The sequence below is a fragment of the Microcebus murinus genome, chromosome 15 (genome assembly GCF_040939455.1).
Source record: "Microcebus murinus isolate Inina chromosome 15, M.murinus_Inina_mat1.0, whole genome shotgun sequence".
NCBI classification, from domain to species: Eukaryota; Metazoa; Chordata; class Mammalia; order Primates; family Cheirogaleidae; genus Microcebus; species Microcebus murinus.
Genome location: NC_134118.1, coordinates 78,667,086 through 78,678,657, shown reverse-complemented (window position 1 = coordinate 78,678,657; position 11,572 = coordinate 78,667,086).

Genomic DNA, 11,572 nt, shown 5'->3' with positions numbered 1-11,572 from the left:
ATTAATTGGCCAACTAAAAATATATAGAAAAAAAATTAGCCAGGCATGATGGCACATGCCCATAGTCCCAGCTACTCGGGAAGCTAAGGCAGGAGGATCACTTGAGGTCAGGAGTTCGAAACCAGCCTGAGAAAGAGCAAGACCCTTTCTCTACTAAAAATAGAAAGAAATTCATTGGCCAACTAAAAATATATAGAAAAAATGAGCCGGGCATGGTGGCGCATGCCTGTAGTCCCAGCTACTCGGGAGGCTGAGGTAGGAGGATCGCTTGAGCCCAGGAATTTGAGGTTGCTGTGAGCTAGGCTGATGCCACGGCACTCTAGCCCAGGTGACAGAGCAAGACTCTGTCTAAAAAAAAAAAATATATATATATATATATATATATATATATGAAATTTATTACAGCTTGTTGACAAGGTACCTGGTCACCCAAGAGCTCTAATGGAGATATACACACAGATGAATGTTACTTTCATGCTCCATTCTGCAACCCATGGATCAAGTTGTAACTCTGACTTTCAAGTCTTATTATTTAATAAGTATAATTTGTAAGGCTACAGCTGCCATAGATAGCGAATCCTCTGATAGATTTGGGCAACGTCGACTGAAAACCCTCTGGAAAGGATTCGGCATTCTAGATGCCATTAAGAACCCCTGTGATTCATGAGAGGAGGTCAAAATAGCCAGGTGAACAGGAGCTTGCAATCAGTGGATTCCAACCCTCGTGGATGACTTTGGGGACTTCAGGCTTCAGCAGAGGGAATGACCACAAAGGTGGAAATAACAAGAGAGCTCGAAGTGGAGCTCGAAGATGCGACTAAACTCGATCCAATCTCATGATGGAACTTGAACAGAGGAGGAGTTGCTTCTTATGGGTGACCAAAGAAAGTGGTTTCTTGAGATGGAATTTACTCCTGGTGAAGATGCTGTGAGTATTGCTGAAATGGCTACCAAGGATTTAGAACATTCCAGCAACTTAGTGAGTAAAGCGGCCGCAGCCTTGGAAAGGACTGACTCCAATGTCGAAAGGAGTTGTCCTGTGGCTGATCAAATAGTATCACGTGCTCAAGAGAAACCTTTTGCCGAAGGAAGAGTCCATCGAAGAGGCAACCTGCACAGGTCTCTTATCTTAAGCAATTGCCACAGCTACCTTAACCTCCAGTGACCACCGCCCTAATCAATCAGTAGCCACCAATATGCAGGCAAGACCTTTGATCAGCAAAAAAAAAAAAAAAAACATTAAGACTCAACGGAAGGCTGAGATGGTCATTACCACTTATAGCAATAAAGTATTTTTATTTAGTTATATTTTTAATTTTTTAATTTTTTTTTGAGACAGAGTCTCACTCTGTCGCCCAGACTAGAGTACCATATGGTCAGCCTCGCTCACAGCAACCTCCAACTCCTGGGCTCAAGCGATCCTCCTGCCCCAGCCTCCCAAGTAGCTGGGACTATAAGCATGCGACACCATGCCCGGATGATTTTTTCTATGTATTTTTAGTTGGCCAATTAATTTCTTTCTATTTATAGTAGAGACGGGGTCTCACTCTTGCTCAGGCTGGTTTCGAACTCCTGACCTCGAGCAATCTGCCTGCCTCGGCCTCCCAGAGTGCTAGGATGACAGGTGTGAGCCACTGCACCCGGCCAATAAAGTATTTTTAAATCAAGGTATGTACATTATTTTTTCTGACAAGATGCTATTGCATACTTAATAGATTACAGTATAATATAAACATAACTTTTATATCTGCACTGGAAGACCAAAAACTTTGTGTGACTTGCTTTTATTGCAACATTCACTTTATTGCAGTGGTCTAGAAGTGACCCTGCAGTGTCTCTGAAGTCTGCCTGTCACATAAACATTTGCAGCAACCCCAGTTTCCTCGTGTGAATAATGATGTCTATCTCATAAATGGCTTTAATACGAAAATGCAAGAACGTGCTTAGACTATGATATCCCTGGCATATTGTAAATGTTCAATTAAAGATAACTAATAGGATGATGATAAAATTCATAATCTGGGCCCAGCCCGGGTGGCTCACAGCTGTCATCCTAGCACTCTGGGCGGCTGAGGCAGGCGGATTGCTCGAGGTCAGGAGTTCAAAACCAGCCTGAGCAAGAGCAAGACACCGTCTCTACTATAAATGGAAAGAAATTCATTGGCCAACTAATATATATAGAAAAAATTAGCCGGGTGTGGTGGCGCATGCCTGTAGTCCCAGCTACTCGGGAGGCTGAGGCAGGAGGATCGCTTGAGCCCAGGAGATTGAGGTTGCTGTGAGCGAGGCTGACGCCATGGCACTCACTCTAGCCTGGACAACAAAGCGAGACTCTGTCTTAAATAAGAAAAAAAAAATCATGATCTATTATTACTTCAGATAATTTATATTCTGATAAACCTAGATCCTTTCCCACTGGATTTAAAGAAATCGGAGAGTAGAAAGTACAATTAATGATATACATTTTTTTCTGGTTGTATTTACAGAGAAGTGGGAGGTGGAACGAGCCAGCTTTGGCAGGATTTTGTGGAGATGGGACCCATTTCTAAAATTACTAAGCATTTCCTTTTCTGAGGAAGCCTGTTCTTTTCCTTTGAAAGTGGATTTATTACCCAGACATTAATTGAAAGGCCCCAGGGCCGAAAGCTCTTCCTCCAAATAACTGTGCACACACTACCAGTTCATTTCTTATCCATCACTCTGGCAAGGTTCAACAAAAGCAAAGAGAAGATGAATGGACTCAGTAGAGTGACCTGGGCTCAGCTGATTCAGAGAGCTGACCTCATCAATACAGGGGGCAGCAAATTCCATCACGGAATTCCATGCATTTGCAGCAGCTTGTGCAATCGCTTCCTGTTGCAAGCATGCAAAGCATATTCCTCACGTGGCTGCCCCAAGGTTAAGGCGCCGCCCTTAACTTAACCAGTGCCACCACCTTTCACAGGTAATATATGCAGGAAGTCCTGCTTGTGCACACTGCTTTAGAATATAAAACTGTGTTTGGGTTGGGCTGAGTGGCTCACACCTGTAATCCTAGCACTGTGGGAGGCCGAGGCGGGAGGCTCTCTTGAGGCCAGGACTTCAAGACCAGCCTGAGCAAGAGCAAGACCCCATCTCTACTAAAAATAGAAAGAAATTAGTTGGCCAACTAAAAACATATAGAAAAAATTAGCCGGGCATGGTGGCACATGCCTGTAGTCCCAGCTACTCGGGAGGCTGAGACAGGAGGATCGCATGAGCCCAGGAGTCTGAGGTTGCTGTGAGCGAGGCTGACCACATGGTACTCTAGTCTGGACGACAGAGTGAGACTCTGTCTCAAAAAAAAAAAAAAAAGAATTAGCCAGGTGCAGCGGCATGTGCCTGTAGTCTCAGCTACTCGGGAGGCTGAGGCAGGAGGATCGCCTGAGCCCAGGGGTTAGAGGCTGCAGTGAGCTATGCTGGCGCCACTGCACTCCAGCCCGGGCCACAGAGCAAGACCCTGTCTCAAAGAAGAAGAAGAAAAGAAGAAACCCGCATGTGCTTTATACTTTATTGTCATAACTATTACAATGGATTAAATAGTGGTCCCCCCAAAAGACATGTCACCTCCAAATGTGACCTCATTTGGAAAAAAGTCTTTGCAGATGTAATGAGGTTAAGGATCTTGAGATGAGAGCAGGCTGGATTAGGGTGGGTCTAAATTCAGTAAGTCCTTATAAGAGACAGGAGGGGAAGCAGAGAGACACAAAGAACACGCCAAGTGACGACAGAGCCAGAGACAGGAGTGACGTGTCCACGGCCCAGAACACCAAAGATGCCAGCAGCCACAAGAAACTAGGACGGCGACACAGAAAAGATTGCCCTTGGAGCCTCAGGCAGGAATCGATCCTGCAGACACCTTGATTTGCGGCCTCAAGCCACCAGAAATGTGAGAAAAATAAGCTTCTGTCATTTTAAGTCACCCAGTTGACAGTAATTTGTTCCAGCAATTCTAGGAAACCAACACAACCGTGTAAAACTCCACGGCAAGAAAAACAGACTAGAAGGAAATCACAACATAACGCTAAGAGTATTCATTACTAGACGATGGAATTATGCTAATTTTTTTTTCCAGAAATCACTTGAGTTTGCCGCATTTTCCAAATTATCTAAGCCGGACATTTATTATCCAACAAGTGCATCAAAATTAATTTAAAATAAGAAGTGGGCCGGGCGTGGTGGCTCACGCCTGTAACCCTAGCACTCTGGGAGGCCGAGGCGGGCAGATCGCTCAAGGTTAGGAGTTCGAAACCAGCCTGAGCAAGAGCGAGACCCCATCTCTATTATAAATAGAAAGAAATTAATTGGCCAACAAATATATATAGAAAAAATTAGCTGGGCGTGGTGGCGCATGCCTGTAGTCCCAGCTACTCGGGAGGCTGAGGCAGGAGGATTGCTTGAGCCCAGGAGTTCGAGGTTGCTGTGAGTGAGGCTGATGCCACGGCACTCACTCTAGCCTGGGCAACAAAGCAAGACTCTGTCTCAAAAATAAATAAAATAAAATAAAATAAAATAAAATAAAATAAGAAGTAAACCTGTCTTACCCCTTTGCACTCGGATGTTGAGTGTGGATAATGTCGAGTGGAAAATGAGAAAAAAGCAAGCGAGTGCAAAGGGTTAAAAATGCTGTTATCAAAAAAAAAGAAAAAAGAAAAAGAAAAAAAAAGTTCACCCATTCTACATGAACAAAAATAAAAGATAAATAAACAAATAAAACGGCTGTTATCACCAAGATGTTGAAACTCTGTTTTAAAAATCTGCAATGCCAAGCAGTGGGACACATCTATGAGGTCATTCCACCTTCTCAGAACCCAGGAAAACGTATGTCTGTCCCCTTCCCGGTGGCTACAGATATTCCAGGCCCGAGATGACAGACACGTGCCCTACTGTCTCCAGATTTGGGACTTCAAGAAGATGAGAGCAGTCTGTTGTTGGGATCTCCCAACAATTGAATAAATGGGTGGAGAAGGTCCAACGGCCCAGTGGTCGGGGATGACAATACCAGGATCACTCCTGGGCGCCTGACTGTGGGTCAAACACCAGAGAAATTGTGTCATCAGGGTAATTTCGTAGCATCCTTGAAGAAAGAAAACCCCTGCATTCTTCTAATAGGTACCCCGGAGGCCCAATTCAAACTCCAAGTTGGAGGGGCCACTCTGGGTGTCACATGCACACGCACAATCACATAACGAGCCAATGTTTTAAGAACTGTGAAAGCAATTTCCGCATCACCAAGAGGTTTACCAAACATAAAATCAAAAAACGCCCTCGTTAAACGCCTTCCAACGGCCAAAAGTGCTTTTGCTCCAGTCTCTTTTCCCAACGTGGGTGGCAGCAATAACCCTAAAGCATTGGGGGTCGCATGTTCAAACGCTTGGGTCCAAAGTCCGGATGATGACCTTCTTGTTTGTTTTTATGCTTGTTGATGTGCAGTTGGCCGCGGTTGGATGAACTGCAAACTCCATCCCTCCACTGATCCCTTTTGGGGCGTTTTCTTCTAGGGAACGTTAGGCGAATGGCATTTCCAAAGAAGCAGCCCCCAGCCGGGCGCGGTGGCTCACGCCTGTCATCCGGGCACTCTGGGAGGCCGAGGTGGGAGGATCGCTCAAGGTCAGGAGTTCAAACCAGCCTGAGCAAGAGCAAGACCCCATCTCTACTATAAATAGAAAGAAATTAATTGGCCAACTAAAAATATATAGAAAAAATCAGCCGGTCATAGTGGCTGACACCTGTCATCCTAGCACTCTGGGAGGCCGAGGCGGGAGGATCGCTCAAGGTCAGGAATTCGAAACCAGCCTGAGCAAGAGCGAGACCCCATCTCTACTAAAAATAGAAAGAAATTAATTGGCCAACTACAAATACATAGAAAAAATTAGCCGGGCATGGTGGCACATGCCTGTAGTCCCAGCTACTCGGGAGGCTGAGGCAGGAGGATGGCTTGAGCTCAGGAGTTGGAGGTTGCTGTGAGTGAGGCTGACGCCACGGCACTCACTCACACCTGGGTGACAGAGTGAGACTGTCTCAAAAAAAAAAAAAATAGCAGCAGCTCCTTTCACGATCTGTCCCATTCGGCCCAATTTAACGCCACATTTTTTTGCATGGTGAACAGAGGATTTGGAAGATCTGATTAGAAAACTGCAAGTGGCCTCCTGAGTAACCGGAAATCGAGTTACATTTGATTCGCTTTCTCACTATGCTGCATCTTTCTGATACCTCGGTAAGCTGGACACCACGTACTCTGATTTGAGAGACAGGCATTTCACTCTTAAGACCCCAGCCTCAAATAAACCAACTAGCCCAGGGGTCTTCAGACACCCTGTTCCTGGCAGACACTGGTCTGATCTCATGCCCAAGCCATACAGAATGCAAGACTATATTTCCCCCAAGCTACAGTTTTCTATTTACACCCAGGAGAGTCAAAAAAAATGCCAGATCTCTGTCGCAACCAAGAACCAAGAACTTGTCATCTTGAACCCCCAAAAACCCGATTTCATGCCTTGACTCCACTATTTAGTCCTGTGTGGACCAGGGCATGTTATCTAACTTCCCTGTTTCCTTGTCTTTAAAAAAGTGGAGGACAGGCCGGGCGTGGTGGCTCGCACCTGTCATCCTAGCACTCTGGGAGGCCGAGGCGGGAGGATAGCTCCAGTTCAGGAGTTCGAGACCAGCCTGAGCAAGAGCGAGACCCCGTCTCTACTAAAAAAATACATAGAAAATAATTGGCCAACTAAAAATATAAAGCACAAAAATTAGCCGGGCATGGTGGCGCATGCCTGTAGTCCCAGCCACTCGGGAGGCTGAGGCAGGAGGATCGCTTGAGCCCAGGAGATTGAGGTTGCTGTGAGCTAGGCTGATGCCATGGCACTCACTCTAGCCCGGGTGACAGAGTGAGACTCTGTCTCAAAAAATAAAATAAAATAAAAACTAGAAAAGTGGAGGATAAAAGAGGAGCCCCAGGAAGGAGGCTGCTTTCAGCAGGACATGGAGAGAAACACATGAGCAAAGCTACGCACGAAGCTGGTGCCCGATCACGTCAGCTCCTGGCTGCCACCACTGCCACCAGGCCGGGAGGGCGGTGACACCCCTGCCGTCCTCAAGAACGCCTGAACCAAGGAGCCAGTGCTGGTCATGTCTTTCACCGGGGACCTCATTATAATTCTGCCCCCTCCCCTCGGCCCCTGCACCAGGCGTCCTCAAACTATGGCCCTTGGGCCACATGCGGGCCGCCTAGCACATTTATCCGGACTGCCACTGGGTGTTTTTGCCACCGCTGCCTGTCCTGCTTAGCAGCTGGCTCGTCCCGGGCCCACAGTGCGCACTCTCCAACGGTCTGGGGGACAGTGGACTGGCCCCCTGCTTACAAAGTTTGAGGACCCCTGACCCTATACCAGCTATGTCATTGTGACCTGCCAGGCTGCACCCTACAGCCACCCACGTGCCTGGTGAGCCCAGCCACCCCCAGGGCCCCAGCTTGCAGAGGCCGAAGAAACTGTGAGCACCGCTGTTGGCAGGGAGGAGGCCCCCCTTCCCCGATGGCCCCCAATAAAACTGGGAAATAAAAATACATAAATGAAACAACGGGAGCTCCTCCCGGGAGTGTGGCCAAGGGAGGGAGGACTTGGCTGCTCGCTTGGATGGCTCGCCCGGCAGGGCCGTCCCCGAGCTGGGCCACTGCTTGCTAAGCCGCCACTCCCACCATCCTGCAGGCCACGTGCGATCGATCGCTCACTGCCCTTCCGTAGCCACCAACTCTGATGGTGATCCCGGCCAGGGCAAGGTGGGGAACGGGGAATGGTGGGGACAGTGACAATGATGGATACACATTCTTTCCAAAAGGAAAGAAGAAATGCAAGACCAGAGTCAACAAAGATAGTCTTTTCATTTTCCCAGGGGAAGCCCAGATCTGAATTTTTTTATACAAAATCATAAAGGCTGGGAACGACCGTGTTTCCCCGAAAATAAGACCTACCCATAAAATAAGCCCCAGCAGGATGTCTAAGCATGTGCACAATAGAAGCCCCACCCCGAAAATAAGCCCTAGTGCTGGGCGTGGCTATGAAAATAAGCCCTAGTGCTGGGCGTGGCTATGAAAATAAGCCCTGGTGATGGGTGTGGCTATGAAAATAAGCCCTAGTGCTGGGCGTGGCTATGAAAATAAGCCCTAGTGGTAGGCGTGGCTATGAAAATAAGCCCTGGTGATGGGCTTGGCAATGAAAATAAACTCTAGAGATGGGCGTGGCTATGGAAATAAGCCCTGGTGCTGGGCGTGGCTATGGAAATAAGCCCTGGTGCTGGGCGTGGCTATGAAAATAAGCCCTAGTGATGGGCGTGGCTACGCAGTGCATCTGCACAACCCATGCATGTCGTTGCAGAGTGGGAAAGAACACGAGCAGCCCTTCTCACCTACCCCGTGAGAGCTCTATGGCTCCACATGAGAGATTGGGGCCAATGGTTCTAAAAGAAATAGAGTCGCAAGACATTCAGGATGGAATCCAGGGTTTGGAGAGTGAGGATGATGTTCCAGAAGAAGACGACTTCACTCTATTTGAATCAATGTAGATGGTTGTACCGTACTTAAAAAAAAAAAACAAAAACATCTTCTTGAGGAAGATAATTCTTGAGGAAAACTAAATATAAGATCCTGTCTTATTTTCAGGGAAACATGGTAATTCAAAATGTAAGATCTTGTGCAATGCTAACAAAATACACCTACAGGCCAGATCTAATCTCAGGAGTTTCCAGGGTATGATCTCAGGTTCAAATATTGCACAAAGATCCTTATTTCTCAGGCCTCAGAAGAGTGAGCTTCTCCTTAAGCACTTGTGATCTTTAAATGCATTTACATTTGTTTAGCATGGCCACAAAAACTCATACTTATTAAGCAGGCGACGGTGACACTGATGAAGAATTTCCTTAATGCTGTGTGATTCTCAACTTGGATGTGAATTTCTCACTGTCTAATCGGTGAGACACAGAACCCAAAAGAAGCCCCCCATTTTTTTTTTGAGACAGAGTTTCACTCTGTCGCCCAGGCTAGAGTGCCGAGGCATTAGCCTCGCTCACAGCAACCTCCAACTCCTGAGCTCAAGCGATCCTGCCTCAGCCTCCCGAGTAGCTGGGACTACAGGTATGCGCCTCCATGCCCAGCTGATTTTCTCTATATATTTTTAGTTGGCCAATTGATTTGTTTCTATTTTTAGTAGAGACGGGGTCTCGCTCTTGCTCAGGCTGGTTTCGAACTCCTGACCTTGAGTGATCCTCCCGCCTCGGCCTCCCAGAGTGCTAGGATGACAGGCGTGAGCTACCTTGCCCAGCCACAAGCCCCTTTTCATACACTGATCCCAGGGGCAGAATTTGAAAGTTACCTTCCTCTTATAGCTTGCAAACCGTTTTTATAAACATCATGTGCATATTTCGCTTAGGCAAAGAGATCGTGAGGGTTTAGGGTCCAATTCTACCAAACGCTAGTCACCTTAAGCGCATGAGCCACTAGGTGAGCGTGTGACATGCAATATGAATGTACTATTCTGCCAGGAGTTTCATTCCTTTAGAACCTGAAGTCCCACGTAAGGAGGGGCTCCATTCTATCTCTTCTGCTTTAGTCCGTGAGACAAGAATCATCACTCCCATTTAACTAATGAAGGGCTTTGGCCCATGATAAGGAAGTGACTTATTATCCATGACATGACCTACAATTTCCAGGGTCTTGAATTCAGATCTTCTTACTCCTTTATCACGTCCTGTTTCTATTAAACTCCTCTTGCACAAGCAACTACTATTAATAGCATCAAGGCCAGCTATCAGCCATGCACAGTGGGGGGTGGGGAGACATGACATGCGTTGCCCCAAAACAACCTCACAAGACAAGTAATGGCATCCCCATTTCTCGGATCGGAAAACCGAGGCTGGAGTTAAGTCAATTGCCCAAGGCCATTTGGCTAGTAAAAGACAGAACAAAAAACCACAATCCCAGCAATCTGTCTTCAAAACCTGTCTTTTTAACTTCTCATTTATAATGCTCCCATATAAGCCTCTACAAGCTTCATAGAAATTTCTACAACACTGGCTGGAAATACACATTTCTCCCCAGAGATCATCCCCACGGTAGAATCTCTTTGATCTTAAAAATCTCAAGATCTGGGAATCATTCCCATTAGGGAATCCTCCTTCTCTCCGTAGAGAAATCCCTCTGGGATACTCATTAATCACAGGGTTAAAGGGAAACCCTTGAGCTTGTTGAACCAAGAGACCACAAAATAACAAATTTATTAGGTTCGCCCTCATCTCACAAACCTTAAACTACAAAAGCGTTAGGATGAATGGCAACCTTCCAACAGAGTGTGTGTGGGCATCATTTTTTATGATTAAAAACAAGTAACATTTATTTTGAAAAAAAAAACAATGACTGACATTGATACTCTGTTGTTTTCTCACTATTCGTAAGGCATAAATTGTCACTCAGGGTAATTCAATAAGAATTAATTACCAGGTTGCTGTATAAGCTGAGATATTTCCAAGCTTCAGCCCAAAGAGCACACAGATACGCTCAATTTTTAAAAGAAGGGGGCTAGAAACGGGCACCATTATTTTGGAGGCCAATTTGGCAAGAGCTCTTAAAATTTTAAATGTGACTATCCTCTGATCTAGCAATTGCAACTACCCCACAGAAACATAAAATTGGGTAAATGCACGCAGGCATGTTGTAGCGTAAGAAAAGCTAGTGTCCTGTAGTATATAATTGGGAACAATGGAAAATCACCAAAGTGGCCATGAATGGAGAAATTTTTGACTCAGTGAGAATCCACACAATGGATTCTAAAAGCTAAGAAATGTATTAGGCCTTTTAGCCCTTTATAGACTGACATGGAAGGATATCTCCAAAGTATTTCTAAGTATGACAAAAGTAAGCTGTAAAAGACAGTATGTAGAATGCACATTTTCTGTAATTTTTTTTTTTTTTGAGGGGTGGGACAGAGTCTCACTCTGTTGCCTGGGCTAGAGTGCCGTGGCATCAGCCTCGCTCACAGCAACCTCAAACTCCTGGGCTCAAGCGATCCTCCTGCCTCAGCCTCCCAAGTAGCTGGGACTACAGGCATGCGCCACCATGCCCGGCTAATGTTTTCTATATATTTTTAGCTGGCCAATTAATTTCTTTCTATTTTTAGTAGAGACGGTGTCTCGCTCTTGCTCAGGCTGGTTTCGAACTCCTGACCTTGAGCGATCCTCCCGCCTCGGCCTCCCAGAGTGCTAGGATGACAGGCGTGAGCCACCGCGCCTGGCCTGGAAAGTAATATTAAGAAATAATTTGATTGAATCTAAGGAAACACATGGCTCCAGCTTAGGGGTCAGCAAACTGCTTTGCTATAGAGCCAGGTAGCAAATGCTTCAGTTTTGTGGGACATAAGTCCTGTCTCCACCACTCAGCCATTGCCAGAGCAGCCTCAGATGCCACTACATGAATGAGCATGGCTGCGTTCCCATGCAACTTTATTTATGGACTTTGAAACTGAGATTTTGTGCAGTTTTCACATGCCACAAAATGTGACTCTTCTTC